Raw genomic sequence first — 13,129 nt, 5'->3', positions numbered from 1 at the left:
ACAAAAAAAATACAATAACTCATTGTTCAAAACAAAGATGAGATGTAATTAGAGGAAAATGAACGCTGTTAGACTACGTCATCAGTCAAGTGTAAAATCTTAATTACGTATGACAAAAATTGCGAAACAACGTTCCCTTTGTGCGCGTACGGAATTTTATTCTTAATGCGCGAGAGTAAAATGGCATTTCTCTTGCCATTTTTAAATTTACACTACATATACACATAGTCAATAATTTAAACAATTAAATATTCGTATGTCCAAGAATATTCTTTTTAATTATTCAATTTAATTCACGCTATTACTTTTAGTTATATTTACAATTATTTGGCAGCAAAGTAAAAGAAAAATTCGTAACTGCGTGAAAGTTTATTACTTTTATTGTTCTTACACGGGCTATTCATCATTATATCTGTTTGGAACTCAAAAAAGAAGCTTGTGTTAACGTATGACTCATAGTTTGAGATTTAGGCGATCTCGTAGAGCAAACGTATTCAATTCCTGACTCATCCGATCGGCGCCGGACGCCTAACGTTCTCCATTATTGTCCCGTTCAGAGTTCGCAAATGCTCGAGCTCGTGTAAAAATAATGCACACGCATCCTCGCGGAATGTGCACACGGGAGAAAACGTCCTACGACGAACTTCGGAATGTTGGAGGCGTTCAGGGCGTGCACTCCCGCATTCTTACATTATGTGCAGCGAGTGTGCCGCACGAGAAGTGCCGCATTACCTATACCACTCCCGAAACTCCGAAAGTTTGGTTGTGCGACCGACCCACTTTATTGCCGATAAATAATCCAATCACGACCTCTTCACAAGCGCTCGTTTTAATGCCTTTCACCCCCATCGAAATGTCTCTTGCACGCCCAAACTCACGATATATGCAGAAATGTCTCGACCGGCACGATCGAAGCGAAGCGCGAGATCGAGGCTTTAAAAAGTAAGGTGTGCTTCAACGAGTCAACTGCCGTTGCAATTACCAAGAAATAACATTAAAGCACGTTCTAATTAAATGTAGCTCGTGACAGAGTAATGACAATGCAAACTATATGTATTATTTATAGGTAACGAATCTTTAAAGTGAGAGAGTATCCTGTGTTCATTCCTCATTCAATATTGCACATCTTAACACATACTGACTCCTACAACACATTGACAATAACGGGTTTTTCGGCACAAAGGATCCGAGAGCTGGAAACAACGATCGACCAGCCCGCGATACAAATCTGCGACTGGTCGAAAACTAATCGAAACGTCGGCGTTTACGTGACCTATAGGCGACCGTAATTCGTCCGCCGCGCCGACACGAGAGCGCTGAACTTTAAAGTTCATCGTGGACTCGATTTTACCGGGCGGGGTTCGCATAGAGGGGATTTGTGGTTTCGGCCGTGTCCCGTGCAGCCTTGGATTTTGCGATTGCAGATCTCGTGAGACGAGAGGACCGCGAATCGTTGATGTGTTGGAGGGAGAGATTGTGGATAAAATGCTAGAAAACGAAAAGAAACGAGGGAGAGAGAGAGAAAGGTGGTCGCGACCGAGGCTCGTAAGAGCAGAAGTATACGACAGGCAAGAAAGTGAGAGGTGGCATCTGGTCGGCCTTGAGGCCTTTACGAGGAACATTTCACTCACAAAGAATATCCGAGCGCCGCGTCCTGACACCGCGGGATGGCACATTTTGGCCACGAACGACGAAAGGGAAGGTGAGAAGGAGAGGAAAAAAAAAACGAAAGCGGGTGTGACTTGCGAGCAGGAGCATCGCTATTCTTAGAAATCAGAGAAGAAAAGAAAATGTCATGGGTAGAACGAAACGTGTTTCGACCTAAAAAAAGAAAAAACTTACAGACATCTAGTAAAAAAATTGACATTTAAAAGCAAGCTATATGGAAGGACAGTTGATATTAATTGAATTGCTTATGATATAATACTCGAAGTTAAAACAGTAAACATACGGAAAGAATGATTTTGCTGGAGTATCTAAAAATTTAGCGAGAGATCTGAAAATAATTTTACTGGACTATCAAAATAATTATATTATGTATGCTAGAACATTCAAGCTACTAGCACTGCTTATACAATATCAAAACTTATTGCTCATCATGTTTTAGTTTCAGTTTTCTACATAATTGAAGGGCTTGTTGCAACAGTGGCCTAATCAACATTTTTTATAACATTTTATACAATCACAAAAAATAAATTCTATAAAGCTCAACATTTTAACCTTAGAGTTCATTTTCTCTCCGTTACAAAATGTGGGTTAACCCCACAGTTGCAACAAGCCCATTATTTTGACAGTCCAGACAAAATTATTTTCAGATCTGTGTTTAAAAAAAAATATAAGCAGATAGGGATATACTTAAATTTTTAAATATTTCAGAATCGTCCTTTTTGCGTGCAATTTTAAAATAAAAATCGTTCCTGAAAAACACAAAGGAATCGCGATATATTTGCAGCTTAGCAGCAATTCGTCCTTTCGTCTGCAAGCCTTTAATTCCGGAAGATTGAAAAACAAGCTAGAACTATCGCCAAAAGTATCGAAAATATTGACCTCGGCAGAAAGAGATATATAATATGATAAATCGACAAGCGGTAGCATTACAGCAAACGTAACAATCGGAGGAATGCTCTCAAACGAGAGACAACGACTCGGGGGATACACGTGTGCAGATCCGCGAATTCACGTGTATAGGCAATGCTTTCGCGACAGCGCCTACGTAAGGTTCTAATCGTGAATCAGGAGTGATCTCGCGCCCGTGGTTCACCGGTCATCCTTGATCGAGACGACATTCCGTCAGGAATTTCCCGTTTCTCTCGACCTCCGTCGTTATTACAACCGCTGACACTTCCCGCGGCCCTCAGTCGCGCAGCGAAACCGTTATCGTATTGCGGAAGGAAAGTAACGAATAAACGATTTCCATCTTTGGACACGACCGAAAAAAATAGCGTCCAGCAAAGAGAGAAAAATTTTGACGTCGCTATTTACGATTTCTCAGGTTGCGCGCGCGCGAAGCTCTTTACCATCACGATTTATTATCGCTGTTATTATGGCAAAGGTTAAACCTGACTTCATCTTCGAACATTCTCCGATTGTTTCTTTGTCTACGGATTCTCTAGCGAATTTAAGAACATCTTTTTCTTGGCGAGAATTACATGGAATATCATCTTTGTTGGCAACTTTATTTTATAACATTAAACGCGCTAGTGATTGCCGTTTAAGAGTTAATATATTCTGTTAAATTAAGATTCACTGGAAATGAAACAAGAATTGGTTATATCTGTTATGCATTTCTGAAACTTTATCTGCTGTAATAATGAAATGATTGTAGAAATATATATTCGTGTTTAACTTCGTTGCATATATTACATTACAGCCAATTACATAACTAATGCCTGAGATGGTCATAATGTACGACTTTTAAGTGCAAACAGAAATATCCGTGGGCAATACAACAAGTTCCACGTTGACCTTTCGATAATGTCGTAGGAGAGATTGCAGGAGAGTAATCATGTTTCTATGTGGATTTTTTTTCACACATCTGTGTACACATCTCTATATAGACTATGACATATTTCGTAGAATTCATTATATTTTTAAAAAAGATGTTATCTCATAATGTTTGTTTTACGATATACTACTGTTTATACATGAATTTTCCGAGCATATTAAAAGCATTCAGTGCTTTAATTAAATCTATTAAATTTCTATAAGGGGAGTATCAATTTTTTCCCATTTTTCTATACTCTGAATACTCAAATAATCTATTGAAATGCTCTGAACTTAATTACTCTGAATTCTATTGTTGTTTCAAAATGTAATCTAAAATAAACATAATAATTACCGGTATAAGGAAACGGTCTCGCGACAAACGTGACTGCGACGGCGAACGCATCTCGGTGAAAATTGCAATTGCACTCGCTGTCGCCGACGAAATGTCATTGCAACATCAGGAAACGATTATGGAAATATGGCATGCATTATATGTAACTCAGCGTATTGCACAAACTGTAACAGTGCATATCCTCCAGGAGCGAATAAGTGTGTTTGTCGATTGCACGCGCGCTACAACAGCTCGTAATTACATTTCATTTGCGAGGATAAAGGAGAGTGTTGCGTTAGAAAGAGATACTCTGATATATCATTTCTCGCGAGGCCGAGGATTACACAAGACGGCGCGAATATGTTCATCTCAGGATGATATAATAATGAGATGTTATTTACTGCTTGGCGAGAAGTATTGGCGAGAGCGAATTACGCAGAAGGTATAAAACGAAATCTAATAGTATATTGATTAATGTAACTAACCAGCTGGCTAAGTAGATAAGAGCGATGTTTACAGAGAATAATTTGCAAAAGAAAATCGTCTAAATTCCGTGTAAATATACTTTTTATTAGGCCAAATAAAATAAAATAAAATATTTTCCTAACAGTAATAGTTTTATATCTCATATCTCTTACATCTTCCGTTTTATGTCGCTTGAAGAGATTTAAAGTATGCATATTTTATTTTTAATAAAGCATTTAAAAAAAGAATCAGATATTTCTTGGACATCTTATAACTTATAGTCATTATATTCCATTTCTCCCGAACCAGATAACTCTTTTTTTTATTCGCAAGAGTACGCACACATTGAATAATCGCGTGTCACGTGTCTCTGATCGTTCGATTAATCAGCCTGGTATCGATCTTTGAATCGCGAACAGGATGTCTCGTTTGCTAACAGCTTTCCTGTCTCGATTGAACGCGTGTCAATAAGAAAAAGGCGCGACAAGTGTCGTTGACGTTTTACGACGGTAACGGGTAGGATTGCAATTCGAACGGTTTTATATCCTGATCGGGCGAAATCAATGAACGATAATAACACCGAGCCACAGCGCGGTAAAGTAAAATGAAATACCGCGCGGAGAGAGAGAAAGGAGATGGGGGAAGAGGAAGGGGACTTTCTCTCTCGGGCGGAGAGGAGATCCTTATTCACTTTCCCTGATATCGCATCCGTCCACGCGCGCTCAACGTGCAGGCAGGACTAACAGCGCGCGAGGACCGACAGGCGGCGATGCGACAGCGGCGGAAAATAAACGCGCTCTCGCTCGATTGTAAAATAGAATATATTTTCGATGAATCCGGAAAAACCTGACGCGACGCGGCGTAACGTACTTCACGCTACCGTAAGCGAGAAAGCAGAAATTGCGAGAAGCTACTCCGTAGGATTCGGACGAATCACCGTGACGAATTTGTAATTGTTAAACCCGGCCTCGATTACCTAACGATGACTGCAGCGATAAATTCGCCTATGAGACTTATGCCTATTTGGCTTTTTATCCAACTCCTTGCGCAACTTTTTATACTCAAATACCTAATTGCGTAACGCGCACGATGAGAATCGTACGCAAAGTAACGACATCGTTCTCGGTGAATACGATGCATTCGACGCGATATTGAATTAACATATCGTATATAAGAAAAAATAATACGCACACGCGAGTGACAGTATAATTATAACGTTTTCACCGGCGCACCGCGATTGATATTGGGCGCCCACACGACACGGTGTGCCACGTGTCGCGCGTGTGGGTATGTGTATATATCGTGTATACCAATGTTAAGGTCACCATGTGTACAAGGTATCCCAGAACTATCACCCATAAAGAAATGACGTCTCGATCGTTACGTTATTCCATATCTTTACCTGGAATCTAATTCCAATGAATATAAGACCAACAATATTCATTACTATACATAATATTAATAGCGGAATTTTATTAACACACATTTCTCGTTTTTTCCCATGTCTTTAAATGTCCTTAAATAATTAACTTCAATTATCACTATCGGTTAGTTTAATCTTACAAAAGACATTTCATTCAACTTGAAATTAACTAAAGATAATAATTTTCTCATCTTAATTTGCATCCTTTTATTTATAAAATCGAAAAAAAATTGTTGATTTCATATAAAAGCTTCCATTATTCACGATTCGGCTTTCATTCGTCTCATCCCTGTGAACGACAGTTCTGCGATACTCCTTGCGTTCACTATGCACGTAACGCAATGTAGAACTTCGCGATCGTCGCGGTGCAAAGTAGGTCAAGTTGATATCCGGTTTCGCGAAACCGGAATGCCCGGCCGCGCGCGAGATCTTTCTCTACGAGCGATTCTCGGACGGGATGCATTTCGTAAAAGCGATAGCGTGCATTAGATGCATTTTAAATATCCACAGTCGAAGAAAAGAAAAGAGTGCTCACGTTAAAACTAATTTCTTCAAAAAATTTATAAATATATCTTTCTTAAATCCTACGGGATACGTAACGTTTTCTGCTTGGACAATAAAATAATACATTGAAAGCAAAACAAACACCTGGAGAATAATCTTATTATAATGTAATAGCAACGGTAGATGAAAATAATGGAGATAATTATGCCGCTATTTTGCTTTCGATCTCTCGAACAGTGATAATGCTCCTCTCACAGTTCTATCCCGTTATTTCTTTTACGACGGAGTAATATATCGTCATTACATAAGGAAACACAACGGTAGATCCTGCGAAGACAGCAAGAGAAAGAAAGAGAGAAATAAATTATAAGAGAAATACGTTGCGGATGTGTGCTTTCATGCGTACGTTCCGTCGAGGACGGACGTCTCGGCGCGTCTCCCATAAGCTCGTGATAAATGCGCGTTTGCAAATGGGGAAACACGAGAATTACTTCCGAGAGATCCGTACGCGTTATTAGCCGCGACACGCGCTAACGTCAGGGGCGAGAGAGTATCGGGATAAATGAGAAAGGAAAATACCTGGACCGGTCGATCTCGAACGGAGAGAGGAAGAGAGAAAGAGAGACAGGCGAGTGGGAGGCACTTTCCATGAAATTCCTTTGGGCGCCACGATGGATTTCATCATCGTCGTCTCGTCTCTGCTGAAATCGAAATCGAAAACACTTTATTATCACTCGCGAATGTCGTATCTCTCCGCTGGCGATTTATTCGCGGCGGCAAAAGCCCTTAACTTAGACATGCAAGAGATAGATGAAACAAACACGTTTAAGAGAAATTATTTGTCTTGTAAATGTATAATAATAAAAGTATCCCAATTTCCTTCAATCGAAATCGTTTATTCGGTTGAAAAGATTTTTCGCTTTATATCTTTCTCTCTATTCCGGCCTCTTTAAATAGCGGCACGCAAACCATTAGAGATGCATGATGGCTTATAAAGTCGTAATAGACTATTCTACCGTACACGCGATTTTAGCCAATGATGCCATTGTCTTCGCGTCTTCATTAATATTTACGCGCGCGCTAGAAATTCCGGTTCTTTTCTGTCCTTAACATTGAATGAATTAGTCGATTCTAGATATGCAAGAAGATATTTTGTAATGCCGGGATTTCACTTCGACGTGTCGCATTCGCGAAAGCTTTACAAACAACTGCGGTCCTATGGGCAAGAATATAATTTACAATCAAGCTGTCCTCTATCGTCAATCGTAAAAGAACTTACAAACATTTTCATAAAAAATCGAAATAAATGTGACAGATGTGAAAATATATGATCTGATTTTTTCGGAACTCATTACTGATGTAAATTCTTAAGTTTTTATGTAGTGACTTTAATAAAATAAAAATTTATCCTCTTAATGGAACATTTCAACAAAGGCTCATTCACGTTTTACGTGTTTCGAAAATAGAAGCGACGAAGCGGATTCGTGCAGCTCATAGAGAAAGCAAAGTTTGTAAAAGTGAATCCGAACTGAAAAACGGCACTGTACCTATTGGCTACACGCCATTTGTCGTGATGTTTTTACATTTAATCGGTAACGTTTGATGCCCAGCTGCAAAGCGTGCGGCTACTCAAAATGCTGACTTCTCTGGCGAGTAGCCCATCGTCTGCGACTTTTACATGAATTAATCACCCGTTCTATGTTTCTCGATGCATGCGATTAAAATACTTTCTACTTGCAACTTGAAAACGTTTGAAGAATGCCGTTTATATCTCGTTTATGTTTTAATTTTGCAATGTAATAATATATTAGATATTTAATGACATGGCAATACTCTTTGATATTCAATTAACTACCAAATGTATTTGGTATATCTAAATAATTAGTAGATACTCTATATCAATATTTCTCCAGCCGAGTCGGTCTTTAATATTTCGACTCAAACTATTTTATTCTGTATATAAAACACATATATTTATTATGTAGATAATATTTTATTTTGTGTATAAAAGCCAAAAACAGGATGTGTAGATCAAAGCAAATGGTCACAATTTGCATCAGCATAGCATACTTCAATTTCGAATTTAATGAATATTAAACCCGAATTGTTTTTCTTCTGATACAATAAAAAAAATACTTCAGTAAAATTATCACGTTAAAAACGATGCTATTAATAGAAACATCAATGTCACCGAAACACGCAGTATCGCTCACGCAAGTTCGTCAAGTCACGTCGAAATTATGAAGCATATGCACGTACACCAAGTGGAATCTATAAGCGAAATCTGCATTGAATCGTAGATTTAGATACGCGTATTTACTCACGATGTGAGAAAATATAGAATATAATAATCTACATGATGCAAAAATTTTCAATTCATATTTACTAACAAGCCTGGTAAAAGCCTCTTCTAAAACGCTGCCTTAGAAAAATCTTTAAAACCTAAATAAGACTGGAGAACGTTAGTCTACCATGACTTCACAGTTTTATTGTAGAAAACACATCGTTTCACAAAAAATATTATCTTTTAACTTTTTTTATCTGTTAATCATCCTAAAGCATATCATCAACTTGAAAAACTAAAAGAATTGCATTTTTTTAAATGTCTTGTGACATACATATCTAGATCTTAATTACAACCTTCTAATGACAGACTTCTCGGCATCGAGAAGGCTTTTTAGTGAAAATACAGATAAAGAGTACATATTTATCTACGTATCAAAAGTGGAGCAATATTCATCAGGGTCTTTGAGCTGAAAGTACTTTCCAATTGAATTAGAGAAAAAAAAACATAGAATAGAAAATGAAATAGCTCTATATAATTCGAACGCGTACAATAATATTGTAAAGATTATTTACTCATTTAATTATCTATCGAACAAGTCGACAATTAGACTTTTTTTTAGTTCTAGGTCCAATATGTGAGATAAACAATCTCACCTACTTCCTGAGAAAGTACCTTTCATATGATCCATTCCACATTCGCATATCTGTAATTATAATGTGGTGACCGAGATCCTTTCATGGATAGGAATCCGTTTTAAAGGATAATTGAGTACCTTATTTCGTGGTTTAAACGGTTGACAATGAAACGCAACGAGAGACGAGAGAGAAAGAGAGAGTTGCAGATTGGAAAACAGGCTTTTCACTGATTCTTCAAAGCCGCGGTAAAGCGCAAATATTAAAAATGCCTTTATCCACGGTGGCGTCGAGAATTCCAGTCAGGTACGTATTATGCGAACTCGCGTGTTCTAACTGCTTTTCGAAAGTCGGCTGGGAAAACATCGGTTGTGGTCCTTTAAAGGTCGATTGGGATGCAACGCGAGTTCCGCGAAAGTGCAGTCAAGGTTCCCCGTTTCTCGCGAACATACTGTGTACATATCTCCATGTACATATTCTGTTAAAAGTGCGCACATGTGTGTGTGTGTGTGTGTGTGTGTACCAACGACCTCGGCATAAAGAGACACGCGATCGAGATCGAGAACCGTTCCAACCGTTCCAAAGCGACGCTGGCAACCTGCGGGAGTCCCTCCTATCGATAGAAAGGAAAATAGCACGTCACTCTTGCGGACCGAGGCGCAAAGTGCATCGGGTCGTTTCGCATGCCTTTTAGGATCCACTAGTGGAAACGTCTTTTCGCAAATAAAGCGGAAAATAAGTCAAAAGTAAGAATCATCCCTTATTATCAAAATTAGTAACATTATTAATTATTTTAAAATTTTGTAGATTCTCCTTTTTTTTAATTAATAGTAAACGTAAAAAAAATAAATAATTCGCGAAAGCAATTTATAAGATGAATTTTCGACTACTTCAATTATCGTTGCCATTAATTGTCCGTCCACGTTTTTTGCCACTTGCGCTGACGGTCGTCAAGTGTACGCTCGACGCGATTTTACATCGGCAATAAAACAACCGCGAGACAAGCGACAGACGGAAATTTCACTCGTGCGAAAGGTCGTCCCTGAAATTTCTCAACTTTTTTTCTTCGCTCGCGCGCGATTTGTTTGTCCCGACGCGATCTCGGTCAGCAAGAGGATCATTATTATTCGACAAGGTCGCTGGACACCGGCGATTTTCACGTGCGCGCAGAAGTAAGTTCGCAGGTAGCAGTCAATGGCCGGTCGTATTTAGCCTTCGACTCGCATACAGAAGGTCCGCCGCGGTACGTTGCAGCGGATATCGCACGCGCCGCGATGAATGGCAATCGTCTCCGAGCTGATTCAATGCCCATACACAAATTGTGATCATATACGCTACAAGTGCCTTCCCGTTATCAAACGAGTACTTTAAAGAACGTATCTTGCATTCTAGATGTTCATATTCATATCCATAAAGCAAAATTCAGGCTGGAAAATTAAATAATGCTGAGGCAGTAATAAAAAAATTAGCAGGTTTCATAATATAAATTTAAGAAATAAAAAATAAGTAAAATTTATATATTCAATATTTTAAAAAGTTAATTAATTTTTTATATTATGTATATCGAAGTTAGAGCTAAAATTTTGTTGTAATTTATTATTATAAAATTAAAACGGTTGTGTTTATAAATTTACATTCAATGAATTTTATTGCAGTGACAATTTGCAAGAGCGACGATATTATTACGTTAATTATTTGTAATTTATTTATAAGTTATATAAGTATTGTAATTTATTATTACTATTAAGTGGACTTTATTGCAGAGACAATCTGCGAGAGTGAAGATATCATTATGTTAATTATTTGTAATTTATTTATAAGTTATATGAGAATTGCAATTTATTCCTTGCTATGGCATTTGTCGTTTTTTCCGTGAACGAAAATACCATCCTGCGAACAGACACTTTCGAAAGATTCGTTATGATTCTGATATTGTGTTTTTATTGCAAACGTGACTTGCCACGAGATATTGCCAGTAGGAATTGAGCCATGAGTTTAGGCGAATTTTCGAGATGCTGCGGTTAGTTTCCTCTTGCGAAAGGACCGAGGTGAAGATTATATATTCCGCGGTTATATCAACGGCTGCGGAGTTGAACGATCATGTTCTACATAGCTGCGAACTTATTCTCCCACCCGCGGGTTGCCTCATCAATTCTCGCTGGACGAATAGACGAGATATCGCGATTTGAATATTGTTTTACGGACTTTCTGCGCGACGACGACCCGTTCCACTCGGTGGGCAATGCAATATTCGAACGTTACGTTCGCCTACGTGGAGCGAAGAGCTTGTTCCCGACAATTGAACTTCGCGTTATGTCACCCTATTCGCGGCGTAATAGCGCGGCAAAAAAGACATTGTTCTCTCGCGCGTTTCACGTGCCTGCCTATTCGAGGGGCGCGCACGGGTGCTCTCCTTGCCGAGAGAAAGTCTCATAGATACATACATATGTACGTATACGCGCAAACACACGTACACACACGTGCATATACATATGTATCGACTTCTTACACGTGTACATGCATACGCCTACGGAGAATCGCTGTTTCTGGTCCACGTATATCCGCGAGAATATAAGTAGTTATTGAAACACTTGACTGAAGAATCTGGTCAATGATTCGACTCGTGATTTATCCTACTCCGCTACCTAGTCAATTATCGCGTATCTGAGAAGCGCAAAGATATAATCGCAAAGGATGTCTCGACTTTTCAAAACAATTAAACTTACAAAACTGCAACATCATGTCTTATACGTAAAATTTCACTTTCAAATTCGTGCTTTTGGAAGACTCACTCCTCTTTCTGCTTTACAAATTTACTGATATAAAATAATTTATATAGCTGCCAATCAGAATAATTACTGCAATGGGATAAATTTCAGTTCAGTGACTGAATTTATATCGCATTAATGACGAGGCATAAAATCGCAAATATGTGTATGTGTCAAGAAATCTAATAAAATCTCTTCCTACTTTTATTCTTCACTTTTCTATCGTGTTAACGGCACAAGGAATATCTCGCGCTTAGGAGATTTCGAATATTAACGACTAACGTTTCCCTCTAAACACGCCTATTAAAATTTCCTCCGGAAAAAAAAACAGACCGTCAATACGACCGTTCGATATTCTCAACACTCGCGCTCGCGGATTATCATAGCCCGGCCTGGTCCTAATGGATCGACATTCTTCTTGCGCAACGAGACGCAAAGACCTTTAACGCCGCGCAGCTGCCTTCTGGTTCTTGGCGCGACGCTCCAGGCTGGATAATTTATACCGCTGTCGGTTTCACTGGGCCTTGACACCTACGGTGACGATCGACGCGCACCATCTTTGCGAATTATTGTTAGAAAAGTCTCGCATGATTTCTCGCCAACAACTTAATTACACGAATCGAACGTGCGACGATCTTAGCAAATCAAATCTCGACGTTTACCGGATATCTTGATTCGTTTCGTCACTCTGTTTTTAAGTAGTGGCTGAAGTGTAATTTCTACTTTTAGAACTTGTTGGAGTGACATGTTTGAGTATAAAAATTATTCTAGATTGCAATACGATTGATACAATTTTGATTTCTCATGTAAAATAATCAAATAAGGTAAAGGGGATTGCTGAGAAAATAGGAAAAAAATACTTTCGTGTCGAAAAATAAATTAGCACTCGACGGGAAGAGCTTGCAACTTTCGTAGAATGGCGATAAAAGTTAAACATGGCGATAAACATGGCGAGGAGATATCTCTTTGTCGAGTGTAGGAGGAAGTGAAGATGCTGCAGCGGCTTATGCAATGGCCCCAATAAAGATTATCGATCCCTTCAAGCACGTTTTCGCTCTCGGTATCCGTGGCGGAATCGCGCTTCGCTGGTTGTCGCTGCGAGGAAAAGACAAGCTCGTTGAAGAGCGATTCTACATTTCACGGTCTCGTGCCCCTTTTCTTATCTTGTCACCGTTTCAACGGTGGATCTCTTTGACGCGATCGGCTTCGCATTTCTAATGCAAGAACCGCCTT

General features: G+C 38.9%; 1 protein-coding gene across 1 annotated transcript in view; it reads right to left on the bottom strand.

Moving 5' to 3' along the window:
- The window catches only part of LOC105449117, a 246,648-nt gene that overhangs the window by 220,410 nt on the left and 13,109 nt on the right, over positions 1-13,129 (bottom strand). Inside the window, exon 2 of the mRNA XM_011688116.1 lies at positions 6,789-6,910. The gene's annotated coding sequence lies outside the window, so the exon portion shown is untranslated. The remainder of the gene's footprint in view (positions 1-6,788; positions 6,911-13,129) is intronic.

This window comes from Wasmannia auropunctata, unplaced genomic scaffold (genome assembly GCF_000956235.1).
Source record: "Wasmannia auropunctata unplaced genomic scaffold, wasmannia.A_1.0 LD336078.1, whole genome shotgun sequence".
Classification (NCBI taxonomy): Eukaryota; Metazoa; Arthropoda; class Insecta; order Hymenoptera; family Formicidae; genus Wasmannia; species Wasmannia auropunctata.
The sequence above is the reverse complement of the archived record's forward strand: the minus strand, read 5'-3'. Positions and strand labels throughout refer to the sequence as shown.